The following is a 15472-nucleotide window of genomic DNA, read 5'->3' as shown; positions in this document are numbered from 1 at the left end:
TCTCCCCTACCTCCTGCTTGTGATAGGTTTCTCCCTGTCAGCTCTTACTACCAGGAGGCAAGGGAAGAGCAGTGCGAAGCAACATCTTATAGGATACACAGAAGATCCTGCACAAATTTCACACAGATTGGGAGTCACACAGTCAGCATCCTCCACGTGCCAGACAGCCAGCGGCCGTGTCTGCCCTCCAGCTGACTTCAATCCAGACTTGATAAAGGGGACAGTTGTACCCCGAAACGCGTCGTCATGCAATAAATTCAACATTGCTTTATCAACCGGTTGTCTAAGTGCACCCTCTGTTGTCCACACGCTCGGCCTTATGGTCCGGCATCATCTTACTCCTACTGTTTACCCGATCGGCGGTGTGGATCCCGCCCTAGGCGATTAGACAAGTTCAGGCTGCACCAACCGTTGACTACTTCTATCTTGCCTTCATTGTGGTTGCACCCAATTTGGCGCAACCCTAAAATGGGAACAAACCATTTTTCACTAATTGTGGCTTTCACATTCACTTGGCGTACTACCCTATGAGCGCCTTTCTCTCCTTATTGCCATTATATGCTGTCCCACCATGGAGAGTCTTGGCAAACAAGTGATCCCATACTAGGATATTCCGAGGAGCTCTTTCATTGCCATTCCTTGATTTAGACCTCTTGCCAAGCCGGCTTGAAAAGGGACATGAGGAGATCTTGTCCACTGAAGAAGATGACGAAGGGAAATTGCAATTAGTGTATCACAAGGTGGATGATGATGATGAGACACAGTTGCCAATAAGTGAACGGCAATTAGTGTCTCAAGAGATTGATGATGAGGATGAGACACAGTTGTCAATAAGAGAGGTTCTTGTTAGGTCAACAAATCAGGAGGATGACCAGAGTGAGGAAGTGGAAGAGGAGGTGCTGGACGATGAAATCACTGACCCAGCCACCCACCCACAGGCCATAGCATTAAATGCGCACCTTTCCAAACTGCTGACCCTGGAAATGTTGCCATTTAGGCTTGTGGACACTGATGCTTTCCGCTGCCTGATGTCGGCGGCCGTCCCTCGTTACTCAGTCCCCAGCCGCCACCATTTTTCCCGGTGTGCCGTCCCTGCCTTACACCAGCATGTGTCCCGTAACATCACCCGTGCCCTGACCAACGCAGTTATTGGGAGGTCCACTTAATGACTGACACATGGACAAGTGCTTTTGGCCAGGGACGCTACATTTCCCTGAAGGCACACTGGGTGAACGTTGTGGAGGCCGGGAGCGAGTTGTACCCTGGTATGGCACAGGTGCTACCAACGCAAAGGATTGCGGGCCCTACTTCCATCAGGATTTCCGCCACCACCAACATTAGTGGCTGCAACCCCCCCACCCCCTCTTCTCCTCCTCCACCTCCCCCTCCACTTCCACCTCTGAATTCTCATCTTGCAGCACCAGTCAGCCATCAGTCGGTAGCTGGAAGCAGTGTAGCACTGCAGTGGGGAAGCTTCAAGAAGCCGTGCTGAAACGGATCTGCTTAGGTGATAAACAGCACACCGCCGCAGAGCTGTGGAAGGGTATAAGGCACCAGACTGAGCTGTGGCTCTCGCCACTCAACCTAGAACCAGGCATGGTTGTGTCTGATAATGGCCGTAACTTAGTGGCGGCTTTGTAGCTCGGCAAGCTCACATACATACTATGCCTAGCCCACGTGTTCAATTTAGTGGTTCAGCGGTTTCTCAAAACCTACCCCAATTTGCCTGAGCTACTGGTGAAGGTGTACCGCGTGTGTGCCCATTTCCAAAAGTCATCTACAGCTTCCGCCGGTCTGGCAACGCTGCAGCAGCGCTTGCAATTGCCAGCTCACCGACTGTTGTGCGATGTGAGCACGCACTGGAACTCGACGTTCCACATGTTGGCCAGGCTTTGTGAGCAGCAGAGGGCAGTAGTGGAATACCAGCTGCAACATGGTCGTCACCTTTCCAGTCAGCTTCCGCTCTTCACAAGCGACGAGTGGGCATGGATGTCTGACCTCTGTGAGGTTTTACGCAACTTTGAGGAATCAACACAGATGGTGAGCGGCGATGCCGCTATTTTCAGTGTAACCATCCCACTTCTGTGTCTACTGAAATGCTCGCTGCTCACAATTAAGGATGATGCTTTGCATGTGGAAGAGGTGGAAATGGGGGAAGACAGTACACAGGGTGATAGCCAGACCACACTCAGTTCGTCTTCCTAGCGCAAATTGGATGATGATGAGGAGGAGGGGGAGAAGGAGACGGTTGCCTCACCTACAGAGGGTAGTACCCATAGCAGGTTTATGCCATCTGTTCAGGTTGGATGGGCCAAAGAGGAGAAAGAGGATGAGGAGATTGAGAGTCATCCTCCTGATGAGGACAGCAAAGTCTTGTCTGTTGGGACTCTGGCACACTTGGCTGACTTTATGTTATGCTGCCTTTCCCGTGACCCTCCCATTATACGCATTTTGGCCAACACTGATAACTGGTTGTTCACCCTTCTCGACCCCCGCTACAAAAAGAACATCTCTTCTCTCATTCCTGTGGTGGAGAGGACTAGCAAAATGGTGCAATACCAGAAGGTCCTTGTGGAAAAATTGCTCCAAAAATTTCCAGCTGACAATGCTGCCGGCAGAGTACGTAGTTCCTTGGGCAACCAAGGAGGGGAAACGAGGGAAACAGACAGCAGTTCCAACAGAGGCAGGGCAACACTCTCCAAGGCCTGGGACAGTTTCATGACACCCCGCCAGCACCCTCACCTTGATGCGCGGCCCAGTGTCACAAGGAGGGAAAAATTTTGGAAGATGGTGAAGGAGAACGTAGCAGACAGTGTCAACGTCCTCAATGATCCCTCTGTGCCTTACAACTACTGGTCCTCCACGCCTTGGAGGTGCTGGTCTACCCTGCCGCCAGCATTTTGTCAGAGCGGCTATTTAGTGCTGCTGGGGGAATAATAACTGATTAGCGCATCCGCCTGTCAACTGAAAATGCTGACAGGTTGATTTCGTATCAAAATGAACAAGGCCTGGATTGCCCCTGACTTCTCTACTCCACCAGAGGAAAGCATCTGAACATAAAGGCATTTTAAATGTGGCTTTTATGGTGTATTGAATACACTGTATTCCCATACACCCCTTCCACCAGAAAATAGAGTACATGGTTCAATCTTCCTTTTCTCCTCCTCCTCCTCCTCCATCATATCAACATGCTTATTAGTCTGCCCTCGCTCCTTATGTTTTAGAGGGTCACCAGCAGGCCATCAATTTATAATTTTTCAAGGGTGTGTATGATGCCCTCCTTTATGTGTAATAAAGGGTGTATTGGAGTGCCGGTTCCTTGTACTTTTTGGAAGCCCTTTCACTTAGTGCATAGGCTTTATGAGTGTAGGAGTCCCACTACCTGTACTATTGTACCACAATGTGAATGAGGCCCTCCTTTATGTGATATACAGGTTGTATCGGAGTGCCTCTTCCTAGTGCCGTGTTCATCTCAGATTAAAATTAATGTCTTTTAGGGGTTAATCCAGTTTTTAAAAAAAAAGTACATACTCACCTTATCCATTTGATTGCGGAGACGCCGTTGCTTCCATCTTGATTGAAGACGTGACGTAATCACGCTGACATCAGGAGGGATCACGCTGACATCAAAACTGATGGCGTCACCCAATCGCCGACGACATCACACATCGCCCTGCGCAATATTTCGCACGGTTTCTGCAATCAAGATGGCTGTGACGGACTCTTCGCTCACAAATGTATGAGGTTAGTATGTTGTGTTTTTTTTTACCACCATTTCAGGAAAAATAGATTAGCTACCACAAAGCGCAAGGAAATTCGTCTTCGCGGCAAATCAAATTTTTCCTGGAATTCGGATCGAAGTCAATTGGAAGCTCAACACTACCCATCATTGACATGCTCCCTCAGCCCCACCTTCTTCTATGTCTAGGATACATCCCTCCTCTAGAATGTGTATAATATGAGGAAGGAATTTAAAACACAAAAGAGCAACCTCTGATATCCCGGCAGACGCACATAACACGATCGGACATGATTTTTAATTTGGAGGATTTTCAAGAGAGAACCTAAAATCTTTTCACTTCCAAACAATTTCATTGAAAATTCCTGACAACACAAAATCCCGGCTTGATAAAGAGCGGTTTCTGCTCAAATACGGCCGTGCCAACATATTTTCGTGATAATTATATTTTAATTGTTGGATGAAAAATGACAGATTGTGTCTGAATGCCAGGAGGGATGAACAAAGGAATACTTGAAGATAAAGTTATCGAGCTGGCGCTCGCGAGCAGTGTCATGTAACAGCTATGGACTCAAGGGTCACCAGGCGCTTGTGTCAGAATTCACTACGCTCTTTATCTGTCGGACTTGGGGTTGCAAAATTTCCAGACCTCTCAACATTGCATTTTGCAGAACTAATTTTACACAGCATGAAATATTACTCTTAAAGGGAACCTGTCATCAACTCTTTGCTGCCCATACTAACAGCAGAATAAAGAAGAGACAGGTGAGTTGATTTCAGCGGTCTGTCATTTATAAGTTAAAAGTAAGTGGTTGCCGAGAACCAACATCACAATCATTGTAGGTTAGGCCTGGAAAAGAGTCACGGCCACCTGAGAAGAGTCCTGGTTATTCATAAATTCTCCCCGCCCACCTGCTGATGACTGACCGGCTTCTACCTAGTTTTCTCCCTTTCTCCCTAGGAGAGAACTGCCAATCATCAGCAGATGGGTGAGAGAGCAGGAGATTATAATAACCAGGACTCTTCTCAGGTAGAGTTGACTCTACTCTAGGCCTGGGCTGCAATGATTATGATGCTGGTTCTCAACAACCACTCACTTTTAGCTGATGAGTGACACACCGCTGACATCAGCATTTCTGTCACTAATTTAAGCTGCCCTTGGTGAGGTCAGCATAACGTTAATGACAGGTTCCCTTTAAACTGTCCGTACTGATAAACATCGGAGAAACCTATATATTTGTACAGGATTGGCTAAAGATATGAATGTATGCAGGTTTCCCAACGGTATCCTGACTGTGCAACTGATGTCCTTCGCCTTGTCTTGAAACCAGTGCCACTGACTTCTCCATTCTCCATAGAAGCTCATGACGTCTGCTACATCTTAAAGGGTTTTCAGGGACCCAGCTTAAAAGGGGTTTCCGAGAGTTTTTTTACTGATAGGTCATCAGTATCTCACTGGTGGGGGTTCAACACTCAGGACGCCTGACAATCAGCTGTTATCAGAAGGCATCGATGCTTGCAGTACAGTTGTGGCCTTCTCTAGCCTTGTGTGATGTCACGTTCATCTGACACATGGCCTAGGCACAGCTCAGCCCCATTGAAGTGAATGGCGATACCAAGCACAGCCGCTATACAATGGTGAGCTGAGAGAAGGCAGAGGTGCTACTGCAAGTGTCTTCTCAAACAACTGATCAGCGAGGATCCCAGGTGTCAGACAACTATCGATCAGATACTGATGACCTATCCAGAGGATAGGTCATCAGTAAAAAAATAATAATTTAAAACCCCTTTAATTAATCATATCTTACTGGCAGATGAAAGTTTCTAATATATATCTTGAAGTTGTGTGGATCGGTTGCTCTGAAATCTAGTCATGTGACGCTTCTTTTCGCAAAATCCTACATCCATCCTTTACCAGGTTTGTGGTGTGGTCTATGGACTGGGATATTACCTCTATATTCCAGGATCTCGAGTTTCTGTGGCCAGGGGCCAGAACTATTCATCTCCCTGGCGCATGCGCAGATCAGGTGCATACTGGAGTTTATGCATGCACCAAGAAGACAAATAGTTCTGGCCCCATCCACAGCCCCTTTCACTTCCTTGGCTGCAGAAGTGATGTCCTCGTGCATGGACCAGACCAGAAACCTAGCAAAGATTTTGTCTTCAGTGGATGTAGGAGCTGCACGTAACCAGGTTCCAGAACGGCTGATCCACGCAACTTCAAGATGGTAAGATAAAATAGGTAAGATATCATTAATTAAGGTTGCCACATCTCGCTGGTTTCCTGAAAACCCTTCATGCCAACTTGTCAGTGCACAGCCTGTGTCTGATCAGCTTGGATAGTATAAACCTGCACAGAACTACTATCTTAGGCTATGGCTACATGGTAAAACCGCAGGTTTACATCTCTGACTAATTACAGGTCAACTCAACCACATTCTATATTGCAAAGTAGCTCCCTAAAACTTTTATCTTTGGTTGCGTGATGTACTATGGTTGCCAAGTAGCTTTTGCCTAACCTGAGCAACATGGTTCTTAGGTGCCTGGTCACTTCCTGGGTGCCTGGTCACTTCCTGGGTGCCTGGTCACTTCCTTGGTTCCTAACTTCCTGGTCAGTATTTTTTGCTGGATATGTTTCTTGACTCTGCCTTAGGATCACTGCCTGCCCTAACTTATCGCTACCTCAGCTGGGTGTCAGAGGGGACGTCGACAAGGTAATTTGATTTGGCCAGGGTATTTGGTTACATGGCTAGGGTAACCTTTGCCCTTGGTGAAGGAAAACATGACTATGACCCTGCTTATTGGCTGTCACCCAGCATTCCTGAGAACAGATAATTTGAACAAATTGAAAAATCCAGCTTCCCATAAAAGGTGAAATGTATTTACTTGCGGTAAAAAAAATCCAGACATTCAATACACGTACAGTCTACGCGTTTCGGACCCTCACATAATGGTCCTTCATCATGACATACACAGATAAAAATGAGCTCCTGTCTTTTATGGGCATGGGGTGAGCAAGAAGCAATTAAATTATTCCCATCACCTGCTCATCAAAAAGAGGGGAAAGCTCTACACACCTGAAAAGACAGACAAATCCAGGGATCCAAAAATCCAACTCACTAAAAACATGTCATTCGTATTGGAGAACTAAGTCATGTTTTGTATTCAGACCATTCGGTACACAACTTCCCAATTTAAACATCCAAAAAGCTTCTCTGCTTTATAACTTCTGTCTATGATCACCGCCTCTAATAGGGGAAGGAAGAAACTCTTTCAACCCCTGCCGTTTTGCCTTTGTGAATAGTGGTAAAATGTAAACTTGCCGCTAGGGCTGCACGATATATTGAAAAAATAATCGAATCGCGATAATCGCCAAATGCGATATGGCGATTTGGCCGACCTGAAAATGCTGCGATTATATATGAAGGGGCCCTGCGCACATAACTGGCTTTGTGTGTAAAGTATTTTACTACTGTCTGAAACAAGCTCTCTCCTATTGATAACATGGCCGCCTCTGTACTCACTTTGACTATGAATGCACTGCAGCGAGCGGCAGCGAGCTGGCAGGCCGGCGCGTGACTGACGTCACTTAGTAACGCTCCTCCCACTCAATTCAGGAGCAGGAGCGTTACTAAGTGACGTCAGTCACGCGCCGGCCGGCCAGCTCGCTGTAGTGCATTCATAGTGAAAGTGAGTACAGAGGCGGCCAAGTTATCAATAGGAGAAAGCTTGTTTCAGACAGTAGTAAAATACTTTACACACAAAGCCAGTTATGTGCGCAGTTTGGGACACATGAGGGGACACATAGGGCCATGAGGGGGGCCAGCATAAGATGCTATATGTGTGTCTTATGCTGGCCCCCCTCATGGCCCTATGTGTCATAGCACACATCCCCTATAACAGCGTCATCCACAGATCCACCCCATAACAGCGTCATCCACAGGTCCCCCATAAGTGTCCTCCACAGATCCCCCATAACAGTGTCCTCCACAGATCCCCCATAACAGTGTCCTCCACAGATCCCCATAACAGTGTCCTCCACAGATCCCCCATAACAGCGTCATCCACAGATCCACCCCATAACAGCGTCATCCACAGGTCCCCCATAAGTGTCCTCCACAGATCCCCCATAACAGTGTCCTCCACAGATCCCCCATAACAGTGTCCTCCACAGATCCCCCATAACAGTGTCCTCCACAGATCCCCCATAACAGTGTCCTCCACAGATCCCCCATAACAGTGTCCTCCACAGATCCCCCATAAGAGCGTCATCCACAGATCTCCCACATAACAGTGCCATCCACAGATCCCCCACATAACAGCGTCATCCACAGATCCCCCACAACAGTGCCATCCACAGATCCCCCATAACAGTACATCATCCACAGATCCCCCATAACTTATGTCATACCCAGCCGCGTCAGCGGCTCATATGGGAAAATCCAAGCAAATAGACCTCTAGCACAATTCCCTTAAAATATTGCATCGCATATCGTTATCGCAATTTTTAGGGCCCTAATCGCAATCGCACAAAATTCCCATATCGTGCAGCCCTGCTTGGCGCTGAGACATTGCGTGTATTAAAGTGGGGGATGTCAGATAGGTGTCTCCTAATTCTGACCTTGATCTGCTTTGTCGTACAACCCACATGCTGCAAATGACATTCCCTGCATGTAATGACATATATCGCAAAGTCTGTATTGCAGTTTATATAATGTTGAATCACATGACTGCCGCCATTCGCCGTAGAAGTAACGGTCTGGCTGACAGTCATGTGACTACAGCATATGCATCTTTTGCTTCCACATTTATAATTACCCTTATATGTAAGCCAAGTAGGTTGTTTTACAGTATGATCGTAAAATAGGCTCGGACTGATCTTTTGACCTATAGTGGGGGCTTTTCTCGTAACACATTTCACTCCTGCCGAGACTATGTCGCTCCATTCTTTATCATAATTCAATATTGGTAAATACCGTCGGATGATTTTACAAACCTCTGCATATTCTTCACTCTATCCCGTAACAAAGGTAATAGGTTTTCCCTTTTTCTTACTTTTTTATTTCTTTCTTATTTTTCCTATTAAATCCTTCCTATCCCGTGTCAGTGCCCACTGTTTATCTCTCTCTATATTCTCCACTGCATATTGTCTTACCTGTAATCTAGATGTTATTTTTTCAGCTTCCTGCATAAAAATTGACTTATTTGAACAATGACCTCTTGCCCTGATCATTTCCCCCTTTGGTATATTTTTAATAACATGTACTGGATGACACGAAGTGGCCAGAAGAGTGATGTTGCCTGCCGCCTCCTTTCTAAATGTACATGTCAATAACTTAGTTAAAAAGTGTCATCAACTTGCAAACATAAATCCAAAAACACAATTGATCTTGAATCCCGTTGTAAGCTAAATTTAATGGAAGTTACGTGCTGATTTAAATATTCTTCAAAAGCTGCTATGTCAGCTGTCTTCCCCTGCCACACTATCAACATGTCGTCGATATAACGACCATACCATTTAATATGCTGAAAAAATGGATTTGTTTCTGAAAATAAATAAAAATTATTTTCCCACCACGCCATGAATATATTCGCCATCGATGGGGAGAATTTGCCAATTTTGGCAAAAAAGTCTCCATTAAACATAAAAAAATTATGTCTACGCAAAAAATCAATTGCTATGGATAGAAAATCTTGGAGAACTATTGCATAGTTACTATAGGTCGCCAAATACCATCCGACAGCCTCAATTGCTAGGTGGTGGGGAATGTTAGTGTATAATGACACTACATCAGCAGTTATCCACATATTATCTACATATAACATCTAAAATGTTCAACACATTGTAAAACCGTGCATGTGTCCTTTATATAACCCAGCACGAGGGAAACCAATGGCTGAAGGAGGGAATCCACCCATTCCGATAACCTTTCAGAAAATGAGCCGATGCCTGCGACAATCGGTCTCATAGGGGGTGGAAACCCTCCTTTATGTACCTTGGGTAGCGTTTGGAAAATAGAAATTATAGGGTGTTCCACAAAAATTTATTCAGTTTCCCTCTGACTAAAAATACCCAAATCCAGACCCTCTTGTAGGATCCTCTTAAGTTTTTGAGGGGGAGAGGATTCTCCTTTAATGATGAATATATTGTATCATTACCCGGCATATTCAAAACCTGCGTTTTGTATACATTACTGTCCAAAAAACACACCGCTCCCCCTTTATCTGCTTCTTTGATAACTACATCATGTGTGTCCATAAAGACCCTGAGAGCATTATATTCCTTTTTCTACATATACTTTATATGCTTTATATTATCATGCAGCAAGCACAGATCCTTCTCCACTAAATCTTGGAAACGATCAAGAGTCGGGGACCTCGACTGAATGGGATAAAAATCCCTATTTGAGGTTTTAAAAGATCTCGAGGTATTCTGTTGTCTATTGTCCTCCAGCTCCTGATACGTCTCCTGGAGAGAAGAGATCCATGAATTCCAATGTGGACCCTATTGATTCCAAATACAAAATATTTTCTTGCTGCATGGCATTAATGGACGTAACTACCATACTGCTGGATGATATTTCATTATCGACATGTTGTATGTCCCGGGGAATATCCTCCCTTATACAAAAATTGCTAAGTCCTTTTCCCTCTTTTTGATGAGCAGGTGATGGGAATAATTTAATTGCTTCTTGCTCACCCCATGCCCATAAAAGACGGGAGCTAATTTTTTTCTGTGTACGTCATGATGAAGGACCATTATGTGAGGGTCCGAAACGCGTAGACTGTGCATGTGTTGAATGTCTGGATTTTTTACCGCCAGTAAATAAATTTCGCCTTTTATGAGGAAGCTGGATTTTTCAATTTGTTCAAAGTGTTTGCACGGCGGTGTCCGGGCCGTCTCCGTGCTTCCCAGGAGAAAAAGAGGAAACACAGGTGAGCGCTGCAGTTTGCTTTTTTAAATTGAGAACAGATAATGTATAAGGAAGCTCTCAAATAAAATGTTTTACAAGAAAAGGTCATTTTTAACTATTCTCCTTCTCAAAACATCCGCCTAAGGTGTCCAGACCATCATCCATTAGCCATTAAAGATGCTCCACAGGAATTCCTGAATACCTGAGGTCCTTGAACGGATCCTATGTTCAGATCTGAGGCTCCATCAAATATTTCTTTGTTTTAGACTGTTAAAGTAACATTGCACTGACCACCAAGGTGACCCACCTCAGCCAATAACTAACTGACTGAATGGCCATTTCCTGCCATTTCCAACATGTCCAGCCGCGACCAAGAAGTGAAGACCATCAGGAACTTGATAAGCGACGGAATGCAGTGGAATGGCAGCAGTGCCATGAGTAATGCTTATTTTTTTTTTTTAACCCTTTCTGTCACTTTCCAGACAAACCCCTTTATGTCGTTGGATCCATTGGGCATTGGGCTGGTGTCCATTCTGCACCGGATCCAGTGCTACGCAAACCTGGATGTAGGTGTGAACAGGATTCAACTGCTACGGTACATGTCAGCAACCCCAGCATCCCTTGGGAGACTTGTAAAACATGTAAGTTGAATCATTACTGGAGGGTCTGGAGCAGGGCCGGGCCGACACAGAGGCTGGGGAGGCTCCAGCCTCAGGGCGCAGGCCAGTCTGGGCGGCAGGCGGACCACTGACCACGTCGCTGCTGCTGCCGCGCCTGCAATGTAACGTTACAGAGTTACATTACCCTACTTCGTGAGATTTCCCTACCTACTACCTCCTAACTTCTGGTCGCACTGCTAATGACGTGAGGAGGCGTTCCTGAGTTTTGACGATCTGCGCATGCGCAAACGGACAGTTTATAGAAAATCTCAGCGGAGTTCAGCTGCACACCGGAACACTGCGCATGCGCCGGAGAGCCTCAGTAGGGAAATATTACGGCCCAGTGCGCAACTCCGGCCGGCGCATGCGCAGAGTCCCGGTGTGAAGCTGAACTCCGCTGAGATTTTCCATAAACTGTCCATTTGCGCATGCGCAAATCGTTAAAAACTCAGGAACGCCTCCTCACGTCATTAGCAGTGCGACCGGAAGTCTGGAGGTAGGGAAATCTCACAAAGTAGGGTAATGTAACGTTATAGATAATATACTTTTCCGTCTGATCTGAGGTCTGATGGGATTCTGGATGGGGTAAAATTACAAAGAACGCCCCGTTGGGGGGGGGGGGGGGGGCGCACTTGGGCAGCTCAGCCTCTGTTGGTGGTGGACCTTGTCCCAGCCCTGGTCTGGAGACTCCTATATCCAGCACCAGTTCCGGCTCATAGGTATGTGAACATAACCCTCCCTAAGAACTGCCTCCCCCAATCAGAGCATTTATCAAGTGACTGGCCCTTTTAAATCGTTCCTCCACTCTGTCTTCTTGAAGATAGACGATATCCAGCCTGCATATAGCATCGCCAGCCAACAATAACTCAGAGATTTGAAGTTTACATTTACATTTACTTTCCTGATTAAGATGTTTCACTGACCAAAGGATCTGCAGCCTCGTAATTACTCTTACAGAATAAAGGCAGATGTATGTATCAGACGCCTGTCCGCTCAGCGTAATCTCTTCCAGAGCCATCTTCTGAGTGAATGCATTCAAGAAGGGAAACCTCGGCCAAGTTGCATCTCAATCTCATGGTGAATGCCCAATTAATACTAGAAATAACATATTGATTGAGCCGGTGAATGTGAGCCGTGGAGAAAGATCAAGAGATATTTGCAAGACTGGAGCTGAAGACGGAGTCCAGGGTGAAGGAACTCATCAACAACCATGATCAAAACCAGCCTAAACTAACACAAATTAACTCTGGGTGGACTCTATGGGAATAGCATATCCTATAGTCCGAAGTTTATTCACCATACATTTCCATTCAAAAGATGACATCATGTTCTTAGGTTCCTCACCACCAGCTAAAATCTCAGCTGATAGCGTATTCTCTGTGGGTTTTCATAAATAGGTGAGAAGGTTAAGCGGCTTCATAGGCAATTCTCGGTAAACTCAAGGTTTAGTGTTCCCACGGCTCCTCTCGAGTTCAGATGTTATGACTTGTAGGGGAAAATCTAAAATTACAGCACAAGCAATAGAATATTAAATGTGAACACATCTAATGGAATTAATTTTGGGTAATAAGTGTGAAAGATTCATAACGAAACAAGCCACAAATAAAGAATTTTCAAAAATTGTGACTTTTTTGCAACTTGTACCCTTTGCATCAGTTTTGTACATTTTCACTCTATCACTGTGCCGAGTGGGTGGGCTCTTCCTGGTGGGGAGGTGGAGATCTTTTATGTGTGCTATGACCAATCAGATGTCAACCTTGCTGCTCCCTCCCCCCTCTCACAGCATGAACTCTCACACACAAAGAGAATTTGTACGATCCTCTTTACTCCTTCCCCTCTGTCTCCTTTTCCTTTGTCTATAGCTATTGCTTTATAAACATTTCTATTTTCCTCTTCGAACCATCTATTTTTTGTTATACGCATCCACTATAATGAAGTCACCAAGGGGTGCCCCAAAGCATTCACCTGTAATCTCTGGGGGAGCATGATAGCAAATGTTCAACCTCTCTGCAGCTCCTCCACAGGTGAAAGGAAGCATTGCATATTTTCCATTAAAGATAAGGGGCCATCAATGTAGAACGCAGATGATTTGGGTCCTCCAGAGGGAAGGGGGGGGGGACTTTTTTGTGGCCACGCTAAGCTTTAGACAATAAATGTATTCTAGCACTGATGTACGTGAGAGAAGTCTGTGATTAGTGTGAGTGGCAAGCAATGAATGATAATGAATTCGCTATAATCTATAATTTATTCAATGTACCTTTAGAAATTATGATAAAGGTTAGTGTTGAGCAAATCGAGCTTTGCATCATAGATCTGAAGTTGATTCGCTCAAAACTTCGTTTGAATGCTGCACGGAGATTCTTACCCATACAGCATTCAAATGTATGGGCTTCGCAGAGGTGAAATTCGTATTCACTAAAGTCTCGCAGGACTTCGGTGAAAAACTTCGGGATTTGATTTATAAACTTGAAAACCATTGGCAGGTACCAGTCACTACCAAAGCCAACTTCAGATTCCTGTTTTAAAATGGTTTTCAAGTTTAAAAATTGGATGCCAAAGTTTTTCACCGAAGTCCTGCGAGACTTCGGTGATAACTCATTTCAACTCACCGGAGCCCATACATTTTAATGCTGTACAGGGACGGGTCTCCGTAAAGCATTAAAACAAAGTTTTGAGCTAACCGACTTTGGATCTTGAATCCGAAGGTCGATTCGCTCAACACTAATAGAGATCAAAGGAAAATATTCTCTCCAGCTTTGTCTGACAACCAGGAAAGGACTTCAGGACACAGGATGTGAGCTCACAGAGGAGGAGTTACACGAGGAATGACATAACAAATTACAACCATAGATAACTTCATAAAAACAAATATAACAATGGCCACTAGATGGCAGCAAAGTACACTAAGTATAATGGTTTAAAGATATAACACTAAAGTACAATTAATATGAATTCTAAATGAGAGCCATTAGCTGGGACAGCACAAGATGAGGGGCTGGAAAGAGGGAACCCTAATATCAGGTTGTTTGAAAATGTGTTTTCAAATCCAGCCAACCACTTTAAGAAGTTTCTAAACATTTGCACAATGGTTGAACGCTTAGAGAGAGGAACGACAGGCTGCTGGATGTTGGGAAACTATTATGTTTTGTCTTTTAGGACTCAGGAAATCGTCTATTGGCCAGAAGGAAGAACTGCTGAGAAAAACGTCTCCCCTCTGAAGGACCCCATATGCATTACATAGGCTTTGACAACTGATGTCCCTGTGATCGCTCATTTTTGAGGAACCTGTAAGCGATTTAACACCTAGAAGTTTGCATCACTCGTTAATAAAAATATGTACAAACAGAAATGCAAGAGTGACAAATCTACAATGTATCCCCTGTATTTCTCATGTAATGTTATGGTGTCACAGGCGTCCATTCAACTTGATGTTCATTCTCTGTTGCCAGTTGTCTAGACAGGATCTGAATATTAGTCTTCCTTCTCATATCTCTATGTCTTGGCTGCCACTGTGCCAGTCAGTCAACCAGTCTGGGTGCTGTCATAAAATAAGACGTGCGTCTGCAGCCAGCAGTCATTAAGTAGTTAAGTCAAATTAACGCCATTACAGAGTTAAGAATTCAGAGCAATTTCTTTACTTGTTACCTGATAAATGCCGTCATATATTGTATGTGTTATCCAGGCAGAAGTATTAGATCCAGATGTTAGCGCTGAACAGTCCGGGGAGCACCCGCTGGTGACAGTATGTTGATGTTGGACAGAAATGCAGCTCTGACTGATCGATGACAACGTTAGCTGGAAGGGCTGAGAGCAAATATTGAAACAATATTTTTGCAGACTCTCTGGACATAGACATATTTGCCGCGTTTGGTCGTCCGCGAGCGTGGCCATCCAAGTTGTTCCGCCAAGCTGCATTTTAATGGTGTTGTTTCTCGGTTTCTTGAAAACACTAAATATTTATGGTTCTACACTGTTCCCTAATTCATATACAATAAATACGGTATTTTTTGTATGGCGGTACACTGGGTATGACAGGTCAAACTAAACATGTCTTCACTATTCGGTCTGAACATCCAAGACAGGACAGGACCATCATCGACGGTACTTTTCCAACACAATGGTAGTGAATGCTGTAGTTATTTCGGATGACTGAGGGCGGA

At 45.0% G+C, this 15472-nt stretch overlaps 1 protein-coding gene across 1 annotated transcript in view; it reads right to left on the bottom strand.

The window, feature by feature from the left end:
* GOLGA7B (golgin A7 family member B) overlaps positions 1 to 15020 on the bottom strand; it is a 292087-nt gene extending 277067 nt beyond the window's left edge. The window contains exon 1 of the mRNA XM_040436632.1: positions 14958 to 15020. The gene's annotated coding sequence lies outside the window, so the exon portion shown is untranslated. The remainder of the gene's footprint in view (positions 1 to 14957) is intronic.
* Positions 15021 to 15472: the final 452 nt, after the last annotated feature.

Source organism: Bufo bufo, chromosome 6 (assembly GCF_905171765.1).
Source record: "Bufo bufo chromosome 6, aBufBuf1.1, whole genome shotgun sequence".
NCBI lineage: Eukaryota > Metazoa > Chordata > Amphibia > Anura > Bufonidae > Bufo > Bufo bufo.
The sequence above is the reverse complement of the archived record's forward strand: the minus strand, read 5'-3'. Positions and strand labels throughout refer to the sequence as shown.